At 35.2% G+C, this 20,286-nt stretch overlaps 1 long non-coding RNA gene across 3 annotated transcripts in view; it reads left to right on the top strand.

The window, feature by feature from the left end:
• The window catches only part of LOC143253398 (uncharacterized), a 270,323-nt gene extending 250,896 nt beyond the window's left edge, over positions 1–19,427 (top strand). For all 3 annotated transcript variants that reach the window (XR_013029562.1, XR_013029561.1, XR_013029560.1), the window contains 2 exons: positions 1,260–1,381; positions 19,251–19,427. This is a non-coding gene — a long non-coding RNA (uncharacterized LOC143253398). The remainder of the gene's footprint in view (positions 1–1,259; positions 1,382–19,250) is intronic.
• Positions 19,428–20,286: the final 859 nt, after the last annotated feature.

The following is a 20,286-nucleotide window of genomic DNA, read 5'->3' as shown; positions in this document are numbered from 1 at the left end:
ACTGTGGTTAACTGGGTATGTAAGATATGCTCTGTTAACTAGATGTACTCTGGTTAACTGGAAATGCAAGATATGTTCCGTTAACTAGATATAAAAGGTATACTGTGGTTAACTGGATCTCTGTAATTATGGCTGATATGTAAAAGTTTTCCATTATCTTAAGCCAAATTTATTTAATAAGTATTATTAGTTCTTGTGAAACGCGGGAAAAGAGTCCGTCCATCTTGTAAAAATGACTAAGTCATCAAACGTGCGCACAGCTCTCTAAGATAATGTAAAAGTTCATGTATTTTTTCTCGTGTATATCTTCCAAAGTACATTCTCAATATCAGCATCATGTATCACTTCAGGTCCCTCCTGTCAGAATCTTTAACTTTCCAGACGCATTCCTAATGCATCACTATTTAATTAAATATCTCTCTTTGCCTTCGTCCTGTCAAGAGACGAGATTTCAAATTCGTCTAAGTGTCGTCGTTTTAGAAACTTTCTGATATCCACAGAGGGAGGAATATAACATACGCTGTCTGATACAGATATGAAAATACACTGCATAAAAATTCCAAGTCAAGGTTATCTTTCGTGATTGTGGAAAGTATAGTGTAAATCAGAAGAAACAAATGCGTACACGAGACTAAGTACTTACGGTATCTTTATGTGATTTTAATGTTATTTTAGGAACCTTGTAACCACAAAAATCATGGGCTACAAGCAAATCGGTGCACAAATAGTTTAGATAAAATTTGTTTTAAACGTCTATAATGTTAATATCAATATTCATTGATAAATCTAGGGTTAAGATATTATTACTGTGAGTACAAGAGATTAAATACGGACTCACTCTCACAGTATTTTTGTGTTATTATAGGATACTTGTAACCAACATAATCGTTGGCCAGAAGCAAATCGATGTATAAATGGGGGGGAGTCACTAATCTGTCTGCTTCCCTGTTAAATGTTAAAAATAGTTTTATTATTGTAATAACGCAGAGATGAGGTTTTTGTAAAAAATAAAAAATATGAATGTTTTAAAAGTTTTAATAGTTTCCAGGCCTTAGATCTATTGAATCAAACACCCGTTCATCACAATAAAAAACGTAATTTTCTAAATCTTTATGAATGGAAATGTTGTGCATGTCATTTGAATTTTGTGATCTTCTAGAACAGAACTTGGTACGAGACTAAAGTTAAGTCGTTAAACGTTTTCTTGCATATAAATCTCGGAAATAGAAAATTAATGTGTGTTTTTTGTCTTCTTTCAGACTCTAAAAAACTGATTGATGGCTTCAAACTCTGAACGTGTTGTTAAAGTATGGAAGTTCTAGCGTTCTGTGCAAGTCGCTAGAGTGTTGAGTAATGGCGTTCACATTACATTAGCAGTCAGGTGAGATAAAAAAAACTACAACGTACATTTTTTCTTTGTGTGATTAGAGCGTGTTTATACATGGATAGAGAGTGGTGAGTAAACGATATACATATAGTTTAATGTTTTAAAATATGTGTTTTGATTGCACGGTTTATCGGTAGATACGTTGGATTTATCCCTCACCAACGGATTACAATCCGATGCATAGTTTCTAATTCGTTATCAAACGTTCCTGATTTCATATTCGCTCGCCTGTCCTTCGTTTCTGGGCCGGCATGGTGGTTAGGGTGTCCGACTCGCAGTCTGAGGGTCACGGGTTCGAATCCCCGTCACACCAAACATGCTGGCCCTTATAGCTGTGAGGGTGTTATAAAGCCACGGTCAATTTCACTATTCGTTGGTAAAAGAGCAGCCCAAGAGTTGTCGGTGGGAGATGATGACTAGTTGCCTTCACTCTAGCCTTACACTGCTAAATTAGGGACGGCTAGCGTAGATAGCCCTCGAGCAACTTTACGCGAAATTCAAAACAAACAAACAAACAAACAAACCTTCCTTTCTGGCATGTCGTAATAACGTTATTTCACTGGTCTACAACTTACAGAAAGAACTTACCACTGCATCCTCAAACAAATCATCGGTTCCTGTTCTCGTTCTTTCTCGAGTGCTACGACGAGAATATGCGTTTCTGGTACTCACTATGCTTTTTAAGAGCTCAGAACAACTAGTACGTGAAGAATTATCTGCTATTTTAAGTTGAATGGTGATTTCTTTTCAATGTAACATTGATTTGTTTTCGTTTTTATCTTCTTCACTTAAGGCGGAGATATGAAATCCACTACTAAGGAACTGACTGATGTTTTTTTCTTGCCATTTCTGATTTTTGTTTAGGTTCCACCGCCTGTAGTCCGCTATAAAAAAATAGTGCTTTACTAGCTGGAGTACTCGTCTCCTGGACGGAAGTTATGTAAATTCATGATTAATGATAGGTTATCTTAGGACATAGAAAGCTGCTTCCCTTATATGTAATTGTAAAAAGGAAGGAAAATAACATAAAAACTGCAAAACACAAAATGTGAAACAGAAAATTTGCAAGTATCTCCGAATGGACCCAATGAACCTCAATAACCAAATTTGGTGAAGATCCATCCACAAGAGAAACACTATTACAAAAAAACAGCAAAACTGAAAATTTGTATGTATTCCCGTACTGACCTAATGAACCTTCACACCAGTTGTGGTGACGATCCATTTACACCTTGCGAAGTAGTCACCTTGACGTACAACAGATAGTATTACTATACATATATACATATATATATATATATATCGAGAGAGAGAGATTTTTAAACCCAAAAGATTTCGTTGGATTTTAGTTACATCGTATAACAAGAAGTCAGAACTTGAAAGTCACCATTTATTTAAAACTGATTCAGGACATCAGGATGTTTCATAGATAATGAATATACAGAACTACTATATCCAACAGCTTAACTTTTATAAGGTAATGTGTATATAAACATCAAACTCATATTTGTTAATATTATTAAGTTTAACTCTCTAAATTATGGAGCTGGTTGTAGTGGTTGACGTGCTCGAATTGTGATTCCAAGGACTAATGGTTCATGACCCGTTGCCGAAAGGCACAGCCCAAACTGTAAAAGTGACGATTATATCTCACAGTTCAATTAGACTAGAATGGCTAGTTATGCATTGGCTATGGGTAATGCTAATCAGGTTAAAATCAGGGTCGGCTATGTGCAAATAAACCTTGTGTAGCTGTATGCGAAATTCCGAAACATGTTGTTTCAAACAGACAGCGCTTCCTTGTGGTCAAAATCAGCATTGTGACTTCTTAAATGTTTAAGATTTGTTATTCATTTTCAAATAACAAAAGAAAAACTGAATGTCTTAGCTGTTTATTAAACATTTTAGTCATGTGATGTACGAACAATGGAACAGTTCTAAAGTTGGATCAGTTTTTAAATTTATGTCAAGTCATTTTGCACTGTTGACATTTAAGATTGTGTATCCAAGTTTCGTATGCTGGTTGTGAAATATTATTAGAATTATGGTTGAAAACGGCTAACACAGAGAAGATACCTTACTGATCAATCAATGCACCCTAATCAGCATAGAAATTATTTATTCTTATGTTTATTATATAGGGATTACTTCCTTAGGTTGTAAGTTACTTATTTAATTCCAATTAGAAAGTTTAACAAAATAAGAGAGTCATGTATCTAATAACAATTAGTCATTTTTTATTTTATCTGGAATCTATAACACAACAAAGATAAAAATCAGTCAATAGACACATATATATATATATACGTGTGTATGTGTGTGGGTGTGATTGATAAGAAATAAATGTATAACTTAGTTTCATATCAATTTGTTTCTTAAGCTATCACTTCTTTCTTTGGAGGATTGATGCCTGCTAGATTTTTATCAAGTTTATATATTCGAAAGAAATGAATGAACTGGTTTATAGTGTGGGGAAGACAGAAAGCTCCCAAATTAATTAAGATAAACATATCACGATAGGTTCGCATTAAGACATAGCACTACGAGTGAAATCCCAGGAGTGTGGCCTTTTCTAAAGACTTAAGTAATAACCAGCTTTAGTGTATCAAAGCGAGAGTCTAACGAGTCAATTTCAAACGTCACATGAAACCAGCGACAGAGCCACGTGCTATTCTGCTTAGCTACTCTGTGAGACAGACTTATTTATGGGCCACATAGAGTAGAATACAGCATGCTAGACCTAACACATGCTGTCTAGACTAATAGAATGTTGACACTGCCATCATCTATCACTGCCCACGGGCGACTAAACACCGCTGGGAGTTGCCTCTAAAGAAGATTGACTTCGACACCTACTGATAAGAATACGAATTTTCTCTACGAGTTAAATGCAAATAAACCTGCAACAGTGACAGAATTTCTATAGCATTTTGTGTCCTGTTTATTCATCAAATAAAAAATGTAACTTTTTAACATTGTTATAATTGCTCAGATAAGACTAATTACAACTCACAAGTCCAACAAAGGATTAGTATGAAATCGTTATCCAAAAATAAACCTGTCTAAAAAGTGTTAAAAGGTAGCATAAACTATCACTTGCAATAAACACAAAAAATGCTTTAAAATTACACGTTCATTGTTGGAGCCACAAAGGTGAGAGTTATTGTATGAACCAAAGAGAACGTTACTTCAAGACACAACTTACGGTGGCCAAGACGTAACTATAAATTACGAACAGAACATGAAATAATTGGAAGGCGAATTTTCAACCTGAACAGCTACGTCATCAACTTTCGGATTCAAGTATATTTGTCCATAATTTTGATAAAATGGGAGGGCAGCTAGCCATCAGTAACCGCCGCCACAAGAGGTTTGTCCTATTTGAAACCGAAAAACGAAGATGGAAGTGCGGAACATGCTCAGCTGCATCACGTCTCGAATCTTAGACCGTTCTATCCAACATGCTAATCAATGGATCACGCCTATAAATGTAGAATATTCTTACAAATGACTTTGTACCGTTCATTTTTATTTGATGAGTATGGTTTCCGTCCAAACCTTCTACGCTCATAAAATAATATCCAAACTGAAGCCAAACTACAAAATTACAAGACTGAAGCACTTTCTTTTGAGGGGAGTTAAGATTCAACTTTTCTGTGTTGACAACTTCGAAAAGCAATTAATAAAGTTTTACTTACTTGAAGTATTCATTAACCATTGAAGCCATCGCTAAGCCTTGTGCATGTCGTCAAGTTCTATCTTTTCAAACAAATGTGATTTGTGAACATATTTACTTACATTTTTGTGCAAAATTGATAAAAAACAACTGTTACGACAGAACATAAATTATTTTTCATCACACTTTTAATTGAAGATCTTTCAAAAAGTTTACGCTCTCATGATGCCATTACAAAAAAACTATGTCGGACAACACCTACTGCGCATGTGCGGTTTATCTATTTTTATTACATATTCAACTCATGATAACATTTTATATGCCCGTAATAAATATATATGTTAATATATAGATAAAGAATATGGTTCGGTACACTCAAGTTATTATTCTTATAAATATAATTTCTTGTGTTTCTCACACTAATACCAAATAATTTTTAATAACAAAACCTGACTAAATATTAATACAAACCTCGCGCGAAATTCTCTGAAACAAACAACAGCATCTTGTGAGAATTTTTTTTCGAGCCTAAAAGTAGCTACTTGGCGTGTTCCTAAACTCAAAAACGCTTGGCATTTAATATATTTTTAGTTATATTCTGGTGTAGGAATTTGTTCGATATATATATAAAGTTCTTATTGTATTTGATATTATAAATGGAAATAGATTTTATAAATACAACAATATTGTATTGTGTGTCAAAATTAAACACTAACTTTAATAACATGCCATTAACTTTAAATGCTTCTTGTTTTTACTGTTATGGTAGGCTGTAAATTCATATAATAATTTTGACTTATTAAAGTTAACTTACTACACATATTACACTCATCAAAAGAAGAAATTAGTACAGTTAAGTTATGGCTAATAAGGTATTTTCATATTACAAAACTTATATTTGTATTTCCATATCTTGATTACATCCATAAAATCCAGTCCCCCCTTCCAATAGTGCAGCAGTATGTCTGAAAGCTTATAACGTTAACATCCAGATTTCGATACCCGTGGTAGATGCAGCGCAAATACACAATCCATAAAATTAAAAATCGCAGTACAGAAGAACTTGATTTAGAACGAACGTATGAACACGTTCGTAGTTTCATTTTATTCATTATGTCATATTAGATTCACTCTTGTCTATTCAGGAGTTTGTGGTTTAAGAGCAGTGGCCCCCAGTGGCACAGCAGTATGTCTGCGGAATTACAACGCTAGAAGCCGTATTTCGATACTCGTGGTGGAAAAGGCCATGTGCATAACTTCAAACAATCATTCAAGAGCAATAAGTTACAACTAAACAGGTCAGAATTCTAGTTTAGCGATTAGCTCTCACTGACAGCAAGAACATGCCGTAGAGGTTAGCCTTCTGGGCTGCGTACGTAAGGTTCTACGTTCAAATACAGGAAACGCCAGTGAGCACAGCCTGCAAATTTAGGTGGGGTGTATTTTGCTTGTTGTTTTAATTTCGTAAAGCATTACTAGAAGTTTGTATAGCTAGCTTTAACCGATACAACACAGGAAGAAAACAAATGTTTTAACTGTATTTCAGTGGTTCTTATCGCTATCTTCGACAGATACAGTACGGTTGAGTATGTAAAATTTCAGGAAAATCGCTCATGTATTCAATAGTAGTAATATTTATTTTTTTCCAGTTTAACCGAAACGCTTGAGAAATCATATTTTATCTCCTGTAGGTGGACATAGCGTGGTCTAGTGATCAGCTTACTGTACTGTGTGGTTAAAATTTCATGGTTTGCATATCGTTACCGGAAACAAAAAATTTCTTCGGAAAATGTAGCGCCTTGAGTGCGTCATAAAAATGACAGTCAGATTTTAATATTTGGTATAACAAAATTATCTCAATAATTGTCGGCAATTAGCGTTAACCAGCTGTCTTCCCTCTAATCTACCGTTTCAAAATTAGGAACGGTTGGCGGAACTGGTCCTCGTGTACTTTTACGCGTAATCCTACAAACAAATTATGCCGTCGACTGTGACCATGTTAATTTCTTGAAGTAGGCCACAACTTCCCAAGCAATAAAAATACTGCCTTAAACTCGAATATTTTGGAATAGAACAAGGGAATAATAGCACAGCTGGCATGCAAACAACTGATTATTAACACTGTACGTAAACAGCTGAGAATTAACATTATTGATATGTAAAGAGTTGGCCATTAACACTAGAGACGTGTGACATATTGCAAGGTATTTGACTTTTCCAAATGGTGTGTTTTAAGAGTGAAAATTAAATCTCATTATTCGTCAGAAAATAACAACTTAAGAATTTGACGATGATTCCTGTTGCCTGGCTGTCTTCTCTCTAGCGTATTTGTCATAAATTATGGAAGACTACGCCAAGAGAGCATTTTTTATGTAACTTTGCGGGAAGATTCTGAAACAAACGGACAAACAGTTTTCATTTTTATTTTTGGACAATATTTACACAAAATGGCAACAGAACGCTCACACTTAAATGATAACGTTGTTTTGGAATTCAGATAATCAGACCTTTCGCCCTTGCGATCCCAATAAGTTTGAGGGCTCACAAAGCTAAAATTGGAGATCTCTGCATTTGTTTGTTTGTTTGAATTTCGCTCAAAGCTACACCATGGCTATTTTAGCCAGCCGTCCCTAATTTAGCAGTGTTAAACAAAAAGGGAAGTCATCACCACCCACCGCCAACTCTTGGTCTACTGTTTTGCCAACGAACAGAGGGATTCGCCTCAAATTATAACGCTTTCACCCCGCGACTGAAAGGGCGAGTATGTATGATATGATATGGATTCGATCTCGCGACCCTCAGATTACAAGTCGAGCCCCCTAACCATCTGACCACGCCGGGCCTATTCTGCGATCGACACAGCACAAAGAACCCTTTATGCTTAATAACAAATAAAAAAATAAACACCGGTATTAGTAATTCCAGATCGTAGGCCCTTTGAACATAATATAAACACATTTCAATACATAACCGGCGCAATAAACCCTCCAATGTACTGTGGACTACTTTCTAACGAGACTCCTCCAATAGCAGTGAGATATAGAAAACGTTTTCTTTTTTCTATCAAACAATGTATCTTCTGTTGTATGCAATACAACTCTAGATCGTAAGGGCACGACCTTCAAATGAATACTAAAGGATGGTCATCGTGGCCGTGGATTTTAGTGATTATTTGAGGACACTGCAGTTAGTTTAAAAAATGCCGCCACAAAGTTCGTGTTCTAAACTTTTAATCCTTGTGAGGTTGTTACCAGTTACTATAGTAACCAGTTTATAGTTACTACTGTTTTGTTAATAATCTGTTCCACTATAGTAACCAGTTTAGAGTTACTTCTGTTTCGTTACTAATCTGTTCCACCCTTTTAAAGCCAACGACTTACTTTTTTATTTCATTTGACATTATTTACCTTTCTTAGTATAGAGGCAGCTGCGTAGCCTAGTGGTTAGTGTACTGTATGCGTGTATCTGAATATTCTTGATTCGCGATCAGTTGCCTCAATAAATGCGCTGAGCTCTTTGGATAGGGTGCGCTATAGTAACAATGGCCAATTGTCACTACCTAATCAGTCCAAGAATAACTCACGAGATGGCAGTGGGTGCTGTTAAACAGCTACTTTTCTTCTTGTCTTTCCAGGTCAAAATTATATCTCTGCTACCCAGAGACAGCCTTTGTAAAGCTATTCGCGAAATTCTGAGACAAATGAACTCTCAATGAAGATTATGGAATAAGGAGATTCATTTAAATTTTGTTTTTCAGTTAAAATGTTTATTTTAGGGAACATTCTGTTGTATATCGTTATTGTTACGAATTTTCTACATACTTGTTTCTCTTCTCTTTTAAAAAAAAATAAAGGGACTTCTTAATCGCAAATCTATAGACTGGATTCTAGCACAGAGACTCGAAATATTCTTGTAAATATCACGAGAAGAGTAAAGACAAGAATGATGTTTCATTAAACCCTAATATGTGAGAATAAGAATTATAAGTTGCGATGTTTACTGTATTAACAGGGTTCCAGCACGTTAAGCTAATTTTATAGAGAAGCATGAGTGAAAAAAGTGCTTTCAAACATTTAACGTCACGGTATAAGTTGGGCGTTTTGCGCCATCTATGCCGGTGGAAATAGGCTTCGATCCAAGCTATGGTTATTTTTAAGGAAAGCGACAAAGAGTGGTAATTATCATTTTCACTTGTAACACTCAGTAACTGCACCTGTTTCTGTATTCCTTAAGAAGGTTGTTCGTTTCACATTTTCTGTATTTCTTTGTTTCTGCAGTGGAAAGGAACATGCGTTACGTTGAACGAGAACAAACGTTCCTGTGTACACGAAAACTTTGGAAATTCGACGCTGTAATTGGATGCACAAAACAAAAAAATAACGAACACTAGCACCTTTTAATGACACTTATAGAGTTTACATAAAACATGAAAATGGTGTTCGAGCCAAGGATTAGATAAATGAAGCCAACAACAAAGAGAAAACGTCTAGAGGTTTTAGTACTCACTACTTCTCGTTGTTCATCCTTACATGATTAACGTCCTTACATTTTGATGTCAGAAGTTAAAATAACACCCAACTACAGTTAAAATATAAACCAAGATCGAGGTTTAACACTTTTTTTCTAGAATAAAGATCATTGATGAAAAATATGTTTTTTTACCATTATTTATATTGTAAACAGGCAATACTATATTTGTGGAAAAACAGTCACTCTGTTTTCGTTGTCCTTTAAACACTGGTTGATATATATTTATTACTTGGACCATAAACTGAGCAAGCATTTCTAGATATCATTATATTAGAGGTTTTAAAGCTTCTAATCTCTGAAAGGCTTTGTATTTTGTGGTCCAATCTCTTGGGTGATAACCTGAGCAAGAACTTTTAAAGGTCATTATAATAAAATTTGAAAACTCTTAAAAACTTTGAATTTGTATGGCCCAATCTCATTGGTCATAGCCTGAACAAACATTTTTATAATTATTATAATAAAGTTTAAAAACTCTAAAAGACTTGATAGAACTTGATAGGCATAGAACTGCTTTACAGGCCTCATAGTAGGTTCTTGTGGTGTGGGCTGAAACAATATATTCTTTAATGTTTACGCAAAGAAAACATATCCATCTAATATCAAAGAACCCGAGCTCCATGACATCTAGATGCAACTGTATCGCAATAACAGATGTTAAAATGTATGCTTATATTACTACTGACAACGTTAGTTATTTCTATAATAAATATGCCTTTTACTGTCACGCTCTTGTTCAACTAATACTGTTGATTACAGTTCCCAGATAAGGCTTTTCTGTTTGACAACAGTGTGGTACGGTGAAGTAGTCGATTTCTTGGCTGCATTACAGAAGCTCAAAAATATCATCTCTCCCTCCCCTTCCCAGCTATAGAAATTGAAGTTCGTGATTATAATTACTGTAGTTTAAGTTATCAGACCGACAATCTAACATGACTAAGTACCAGAATAATAAAGTTTTTATATCGTTTTTTTAGACAACGTAATCTTTTAAATAATGAATGTTCTAGGGACGTTTTAGGCTTCGATAGTTTTAAGAAAAATGTAAAGAAAATTAAAAAATATAAGCGTTGTTAGTTGAATTTGTGTCCTTGTTCTACAATAAATTAAAAAAGAAACGGTTACTGACAAGAACACTAGAACTATCTCGTCTCAACAACCGGAACAAATGCCGAACGGAATGGAATTCAACCCAACAGCTCACTAGTGCGATTCTATAATCCTATTTCAAAGGCTTCTGCCGCTTATCAGGCGCTCAGAGAATTCTACCTCCTGAGTTTAAAATAGAACTCTGTGCATGAATATACATACCTGGCCGTATATATAGTATCACAGAGACATACTTCTTTTATTATTTGAAATTGTGACGCCGTTATATAGATAAAGAAGACATCGGACTATAATTGTATTTTTGTCCACGTGCTGCTACACCCTGAAACATCCAATGCCTTTTATGTATCATATCGTACGCTCTGGGCGACAAGTAGTAGCTAATGGTTCTGTAACAGATGCGGTGGATGTTCCGTGCCCATACAGAACTGGGACGAGTTTAAACATCTAAATTTAGAGCTTCTCACCTTCCTATGTGTCCTCTGTTTGTATCTTGCGAAATTTACATCAAAGGGCATGTTCGGGCTATTCTCTTCTCCAACTAGGGTTACCACGCTCAGTACGGATCCTAACTGGTTTACACACCTTCAATTGATAGCGTACGGATGTTTGTTTGCTGATAACCATAAAGTAACATAATGGGCTATTTTTGCTGCATCCATCACAGGCATTGAAACCCGATTTTTAGCATTATAAGTCCACACACATCCTGCTGTACCACTAGGGAGGGATAATACAAGGAGATAGAAAATAAGGAGTTTTTTCTTTTGTTTGTTAGTTATTAGGCAAACACCTACACAATGTTAAAAGCAGTAACATGAAAATTAGCGATATGTATTTCTGCTACGTGTAATGTGTTTCAACTATAATAGGATTCGCCTTTCTTTAGGTGCCACATGGCTGTTACTCAGTAAACATGTTTCTTCATTTCAAAAAGTTAAGAAACAAAAGGTAAAAATTACTTATTTTTATACACCATTATCTAAACTTAAACCAGTAGATTAGTTTTATCTATTCTTTTTATGTAACTACGTGGAAAGTTATAACCTTCTAGCATCGTCATCCATGCCAAAAACACAGAACAACAATTGCCTTTACTTTTGTTTCAATAAACATAAGAGTATATTTTTTTACATAAAAAAAATAATTACATTTTAAATTTTTTATAAGATCACTGGGTCATTAACGTACAGAATGAGATAGGAAAACGGTTCTTTTAAAAATATATATTTCAACTCTAGAATATTAAAGTTTTTAAAATATCTGTGATAGAAGAACATGTACATTAACCATATTTCTACTGCCGAAGTAAAATCTAGTTCCTAATTTGTTGTTTGTTTTGTGTGTGTGTGTTTTTTTTTCCTCGTGAGTTTTCTGAAACGTTTAAGATATTCAAGATACGTGAGAGACGAGTTTCTTCTCCCCACTTGAAACTTTAAACAACGGTCGGGTGGTTATTGGATCGTTAGGCAAAGTTTTTATCGCTGCACGGAAAGCCATCTTACAAAGAAATTACTCCCTATCCGTTCAGAAGTTAACTTAAGAGGCGAGGTTATTTACGTTCGGGAAAACATTAACTGTTGTTAAAACAATAATTATTGAGGTCAGATTGTAAATCATGCTTATTGTTCGCATGTTACTTAATTTATTTTTATAAATTGTTTGCTTTTGATTTTTCTTCGTTCTTTTCATCTCTAAAAGTTTTATATATATATATATTCGCTGATTTGTTTCCTAATTCCTTGTTTTTATTTAATACCTGTACCACAATAGATTTGTGCACTAATGTTACTTTTAAGAACACCATGCAGCTACTTTGTCATCGGATGATTAATACGGCTATTGTCGTGTGGTTTATTCTTTTACGCTTAAAACAACTGAACCGTTTTTTGTCAGATTTCCTTTACATTTTTGCGCCATTTTTTTCAGTTTTCAATCCGCTTATTTCTTTCCTCGTGCGACATGTCTAATTTTTTGTATGTCTCTAAAATTTCGTATTTATATTTATTATGTATAATGCAATTAAAATCCACAGAATGACTCATTTTCGTAGCATCCACATAGTTAAAATTTAGTAAATACTAGTCTCTGCATCGCGGGATTAAAACCTGTCACTGGACACACTTGCACTATAAAATGCTCATTAGTAAAGAGTATCAAACGTGCTTTTGTTCACTACGAGAAAAACCTGTACCTGGATAGGTGAAGTGAAGAACAAGTGTCACTGGGGCCCGGGATGGCCAGGTGGCTAAGGCTCGCAATCTGAGGCTACTCTCAACCAACAAGCGCGACTGTCATCATTCACCACTAACTAGAATGGCAAGTTAGGGTTAAGATATTTCAACTGCCCGGCATGGCCATGTGGTTAGGGCGCTCAACTAGAAATCTGATGGTCGCGGGTTCGAATCCCCGTCACACCAAACATGCCCGCCCTTTAAGCCGTGGGGGCGTTATAATGTGACGGTCAATTCCACTATTCGTTAGTATAAGAGTAGTCCAAGAGTTGGCGGTGGGTAGTGATGACTAGCTGCCTTCCCTTTAGTCTTACACTGCTAAATTACGGAAAGCTAACGCAGATAGTTCTCGTATAGCTTTGCGTAAAAATTCAAAACAAACAAACAAACAATCATTGACCACTAACTATTCAGTTCTTCATATTACACAGCATCACAACAGCAGATATGATAAATAAACTCGGCATTTCGAAAACTGTTTAACCTCGAAGTCTTAAATTCATGGGAGGTCCAGTTAAACCTACACATTGAATACAAATTAATCAAAACGTGTGGGGGAGTTCTTATAGCAAAACCACATCGGGCTATCTGCTGAGCTCACCGAGGGGAATCGAACCGATGATTTTAGCGTTGTAAATCCGTAGACTTACCGCTGTATTAGCAGGGAACACCAAAGAGAGATAGAAGCTGGAGCTATTATATCATAGTAAAAAGTATAAAAGTAGCATATATAATTCTAAACATATTACTTAAACGTCTTTTTTTTCAATATCTCATGCATTTCCAGCTTCATCTGAACATTACGATAACTATTTGTCTGTAATATACTTTGTAAAAATATGCCTTCAAAACAGTTAACTTGTTCCCTCTTTTTCAGTGTTTGACAATCGCTATTAAGCCTACACAGTTCTTACGAGGCACAGCTGTGTTAGGCCTCAATTTACGACAGCTTGACGGCAACAGGAAAGAAGAGTCTAACCATTCCAATGTAAAACCTCTAAAATCATTTTCCTGAAAGACAGTGTAATGTACGATAAGACCTTCACAGTACGTTAACCTCCTTCATTTCGCTTCCTTCCGAAATTCCATATCTGTAAAGCTTGGTGCCACGACTGATAAAAACCATCGAACGTACACCAAACCTAGGTCGAATATATTTTCTAAAAATATAAACACGCGTTCGAAGAGAATTGCATGACCGCCAGATGACGCTATGCCCTGTTAAATTCAGTAGGGGATAAGATAAAACTATCTGTAACACTTGAGAACACGAATCTGCATAAATCACTCCATAAAGATCCTGTCAAGATTGGTGTACAGCACACCCTCTACTCCATTCACGTAGTTAGTACCCAAGAAAAGGATTAACAGATAAATAATTATGATAGTGGATTCGTCCAAAGCACAAGTATAGTACATCTTGTGTTGACATTTTGCATGTTTTCCACTAGGTAGCGTCATTATACAAGAAAGACAGAATTTTAATTTGTTTATTTTTTCTGAACACTAATTTATTTCGGAAATTATAAAAAATATCTGTAATTTTATCTAAATAAGAAACGAGCTTAGTGCTAGGTTCTTAGCATTACAGGCTACACCAAACTTTTAAAACAAGAACAGGTCATTTTAGGTTTACTATACTAAACAGAATATATAAAAAGACACATTAGGAATGAGAGAGACTGAAGTCACTGAGACACCAAACTTTTTAATCAGTCTTTGTCACCAAAGACAAACGAAAAACAAACAGCAAACAGAATTCTTAAGGAATAGCTCTTGGTACCGGCAATGACAGCAGAACAAAAACAAATGACATAAAAAGTGCAAGTTAAAAGATCTTCATTTGTCAACATCAAAGAGAAAAGAAAGAAAGGCTGAAAATAAGGCAAGCGACAGGATTCAGAGAGATGGAAGTCTTTCCTCTACCTAAGCCAATTAAGAGCGGTATTCTACAGTTCTGGTTACTAGGCCTAAGCTTATTGACAATCGAGAGAAGTTATTACTTCTTGTTCTCTCCACCCACATTCTTGCTATTTATGCTTCCTTATTTTCTTCTGTTTCAAGTATGTATATTGTTTCCTCCAGATGTCGCAGTTCACGTATACAAGCAATACTTTTTATAAATATAAATATTATCGCTAAATTCTCGATTCTTCAGATATTCTTATCTACGTACAAGAGGTTTAGAAAAATATATATAATATACATTAATAAGATGTTATAGTTAAGCACATACTAAACAAATAACTATCTATGTTCTACCCACTGCGGGTTTCCAAACCCAATTTTTGGCATATAAGAATTCCCCTTCTATTCTTACCACTCAACCACCAAGAGCATATCAGCAACCTGTAATTTTTTTTTTATTACCATGCACAAACCTACATTGTAGGGTATGTGTATTTTGTCTACCGTAGGTATCGAAACCAAAATTTAGCGTTATAAGCACTGTGACTTACCGTTAACCCAGTGGAGGACGGAACCTAAGGTAAATAAGATAATCCATACAACAATACAGAAATATGAAAATAACGTAAAACAACAGTAATGTGACGTGAGAAGTGTTTCGAATAGGGCAATATTTAACATACTTTATGGGAGACGCAGGAATATTAGTGACAGTATTAAGTAGACAAGTTATTGTAGTCTAACACGTGATTCTATACACACGTTTTATCTTTAATTATTGATTCAGCTCTACTGTTTCATTTTTTACCACTACAACCAAGGATTAACTGAGGTTATGTTTTCACCTTTGTGTGTAGGTGTTTGTCAGCAAAATTTCTCAAAAACATGTCAGTGGATTTGGATGAAAAATGGTATACATTTGGAATACGACCCAACTTAGAAATAATGTCTTCTTTTTGGAGGGTCAAGCTCACAGCAAAGATCACGAAAATCATAAAGCTCATGATCTTTCACGGCCAGGCATGTCCAGGTGGTTAAGGCACTCGACTCGTAATCCGAGGGTTGCGGGTTCTAATCCCCGTCACACCAAACATGCTCGTCCTTTCAGCCGTGGGGGCGTTATAATGTTACGGTCAATCCCACTATTCGTTGGTAAAAGGAAAAGAATAGTCCAAGAGTTGACGTTAGGTGGTGATGACTAGCTTCCTTCCCGCTAGTCTTGCACTGCCCAAATTAGGGACAGCTAGCGCAGATAGCTTTCGTGTGGCTTTGCGCGAAATTCAAAAGAAACCAAAACCGATTTTTTACCCTATGTTTGCTCTATAACACAGTAAAAACTATCAGATTTTGATGAAACTTGGAGGACACATCATTTGTTATTGTCTTACAAAATATGGTCTATGTTCGTTGTTAACGACGAACATATGGTCGCATCTTCATATTTTCTGAGGGCTGAGTATGATCAACGCTGCATGCGGAGGTATACATTCTTCGGAATGTTCTTCTGTTTCTTGTTGTCGTTTTGTTTTTGTAGGGAGAATTTAGTATCAGATGGTTCTGCCAGATCACCTTTGTTACGTGTGTGTATGCGCGCTTATGTGTATATATATATAAAATCGTACGTATCGAAATCACATTATTCAAGACGTTCGTAAGTAAATTATATCTCCATTATTACACACTAGCTAACAAAGATCTTTTAGTTTTTAATCAGATCCTTTTGTGATATTGGTTGGTACTGCCACCTAACAAATCCCTAATTTGCTTGTGATCGACTAAATAGATGCAGTCTCAGCACATTACAGGAAACTCTCTAGGAGATTGATTTCCGCTTGCTTAATTTAGTAAGACAACACTTAGCTTGTTAATGTCCTTCTACAAGAGGAGGTCGCGTCTTTCTAGAACCATGAATTAGTTATAAACCCCCTTACATTCACATCACAATGGCTCTTTTAAACTTTACTATAGAACAATACTGGATGTAGCATTCACCGCTAATCCTGACTGGGAAGATCTCGTTCTGTTCTGAATAGAGTTGTTAACAATACACTGTTGTAGCCAGAACACCAAGGTATTAGTTCTATTACATTTCATGTTGATTATTCAGATTTAGCTGAACTGATTCTTACTTCTTACTTAATAAAGAACCACATTCTAAACTATCAAGTCTTACTTATTTTTAAGCTGCATTTCCAGTACATAATTTGAATATATACATTTATAGGTCCGAAATTCGTACTATACATTTACACCTAAATATAAGTAATCTTGTTTAAAAAAAAGACCGTTGGTTACAAATAAATATAAGAAATAAACAGCGAATGAGCAGCAGGTATAGATAGATCAGTATCCATATAGAATGGATACAGTTTACAATTTCCCTGTTCTAAGAATTATATGTTAAGGAAACCTGCACATCTATAACGGTTGAATTTCGGCTCTTTTAAACATAAAATTGTACGTGATTTGCTTTGAATGAAATGTGAGAATGTTTTTAAGCATTTTCACTTGTGCAGTATGTTTATAGTTAAAGTTTTCTCTTTTCCTCGTCCGTCGGTGGCTCAAATGTAAATCTCGCGGGTCACACCACTAAAATTTGGGTTTCGATATCCGTGGTGGGCAGCAAACAGATAGCCAACGAGTACCTTTGCACTTTTTTTTCGATAACAAATAAGTAAACAATACCAACTCTTTTGTCATAAATTAGGTGACGAACGGATTTAAAACACAAGAAGAATACAGAAAACTCCCCTAAGTGACGTTGGGTAGAGCCATATCTGAATGATAATCCCTCTCTTATTACACATTTCAGTGTCCTGCGTCAGCGACAATCGCTCCAACGGTCCGCCAGTTACAATGAAGCAAACACGCAGATAATTGTTAAACAATGATTCATATAATAAGCGGACAAACATAAACAAGCAGACTGTTGTCAACTAATGATTAATAAAATAAACGGAAAAAAAAATTGGCAGACTGTAATCAAATAATGGGTGGTGATGACTAGCTGCCTTCCCTCTAGTCTTACACTGCTAAATTAGGGACGGCAGCTAGTCATCACCACCCACTGCCAACTCTTGGGCTACTCTTTTACCAACGAATAGTGGGATTGACCGGCACATTATAACGTCCCCACGGCTGAAAGGGCGAGCATGTTTGGTGCGACCGGGATTCTAACCCGCGACCCTCGGATTACGAGTCGAACGCCTTAACACGCTTGACCATGCCGGGCCCGGTTTAATAATAAACGGACAAACACACACAGGCTGACTGTTCTGATATAATAGTTTACGTAATATCATCATGTCCCTCTGAAAGAAAACTCGACATTTAAAACTTGTTGGTCTTAGGTTACGTTAAACCTGCTTTTAAATTATTAGCAAAATCATTTCGCAAAAATATGTTCTACCTAGTGTATATATTCTGCACAAATACAAAACAAATTCTATTTGACAACACAAACTTGTATGTGTGTGTGTTTTTGTTTTGTTTTTGTTGTTGTTCGTTCAATACACTGTGTAGCAAGACAACTGATTTAGCATGCAACATGAAGACCTTTATGAAGCTGCAACTGGTCTTTGGAAGTATCATGGTAACTATCGCTTTTAACAACAAAAGTATGTACAATCTATATTTAACATGAACTCTCGTACACGCATTGGATCATTCAAAACTTATCAAACCGTTTTTAGTGTAGTGATTTAGTATAGTTTAAATTCGGTAATCAATATTCAAGTACTTTGTAAGTATACAGACAGTTCAGAAGACAGAGTAAGACAGCTTTCTTCTCAGAAAAGTTTCTAATGGTGAATAATATTCGAAGCGCTACAACAGCTGGCATGTGAGATTTGCAAGAAAACTCAAATAATAAAAAAAAAAATCATATTTAATTTCCAGCCGAAACAAGGTTATTTCAAGGAGTTCTAGCAAAACAAAACAAAAATACAAAATAAGGTTACTATGGAAACTCAAAACATCAACTAAAGCTAGCAACTTCTGAAAACTTACACAATCATGCATTCACGAATATGTTGAATTTATAAACTTTGAAACAAGTGCGAGCAAATTTAGCGGAATATTTCTTTTAAAGCGACCTCTAAACCACCCTTACTGAGTATATATATATATACACACACACATATATAATATAAAATATATATATAAATATTAAAAATTGTTTACGACAGTACTTACTGTGTAGCTTTGTACTCAACTACAAAGAAACAAACTTACTAAGATAATCTGGTAAAGCAGTTTAACTTGTCATTTGATAAATATAAACAGAAGATAAACAATTATTTAAGTAATTATGCTTTACGTTGCCATTGACTGATCTTGTTCTTTTGTTTAATTCTTGTTAATTTCTGATTCCAAACATGATCAAAATTATTTTCAATTATCTTCTTAGTTCCGTGAAGGAAAGCAGCACAGATTCTTATCCGAGTATGGAAAAACCTTACTTTCCAAAACTTCAACAAGACGTTATTAGCCAATGTAAGTCTGTCAAAGTCGAGTACTTCAATAATAAAATCCTGCTTGTCTACTGATGATATCGTAATAAACAGAAATCAGTCGTTAACCTGGACGCCTCTTGTTGTTTGGATATTTTTTTATAATTTTTCATTGGTAAATCTTAAATTCTCAGAAGGCTGTCTCAAATTAAAAGATGTTTGAGCCGCATCACTTTTGTTCTTGCTCTGTTTGATGACTATGCATTTTTTCGATAAGTTTACAATGTTGTTTTTGTTGCAAAAGGTCCCTTCGTAAGGCTTATGTGTTAAGATTGCATCCCTTCTTTGAACTGCTATTAACAATCATCCAGTATACAAAAATAACTGTTTCCCTGCATCCATTTCGACAGCGGAATTGCGCGGAAATCCATAGATGCAATGTCCAGCCGTTTGAAAAGAATGTCTTTATAACGAATAGTACGAATAACCGTCTTATTCTTCAGGTATGAAATGTCTCAAATGATATATCGTGGAAGCAACTTATGCCGCTTTTCCAGATATATATCCTTCCTAATACTGTTGTCTGTAATCCTGGATGGATTTTGCCATTATAAGATGTATCACTTTGCTTATCGTACGACTTCTTGCAAGTTTCTTTCTAGATGATCCTGGTATCTCAAGTTGATTCATATTCCATTTATAAGTCATTAAGTAATCTTAGTACATATAAATTCTCAATCTGAAAATGTGTTTATGGTCTTAATGTACGTGTCAGAAACTGTCAAACAATAAGGAAAAGTAGTTCTGATACATTTCATTCCACTGTGGCTATCAATTGTTGTTTCCATATAACGTACTCACCCTGTGTACGGCTCTTTCATCGAGGCGAAAACCATAATTATATTGGTTATTGTTATGAAGTGATTAACAAATATAACTTATGATATTACTTCGAATAACGAAAACGTTCTAAATAGATGTTTCACATCTTTT

The sequence above is a fragment of the Tachypleus tridentatus genome, chromosome 6, assembly GCF_004210375.1.
Source record: "Tachypleus tridentatus isolate NWPU-2018 chromosome 6, ASM421037v1, whole genome shotgun sequence".
In the NCBI taxonomy this organism is placed as follows: Eukaryota; Metazoa; Arthropoda; class Merostomata; order Xiphosura; family Limulidae; genus Tachypleus; species Tachypleus tridentatus.
Note: the sequence above shows the minus strand (reverse complement) of the source record. Positions and strands in the feature narration are given on the sequence as shown.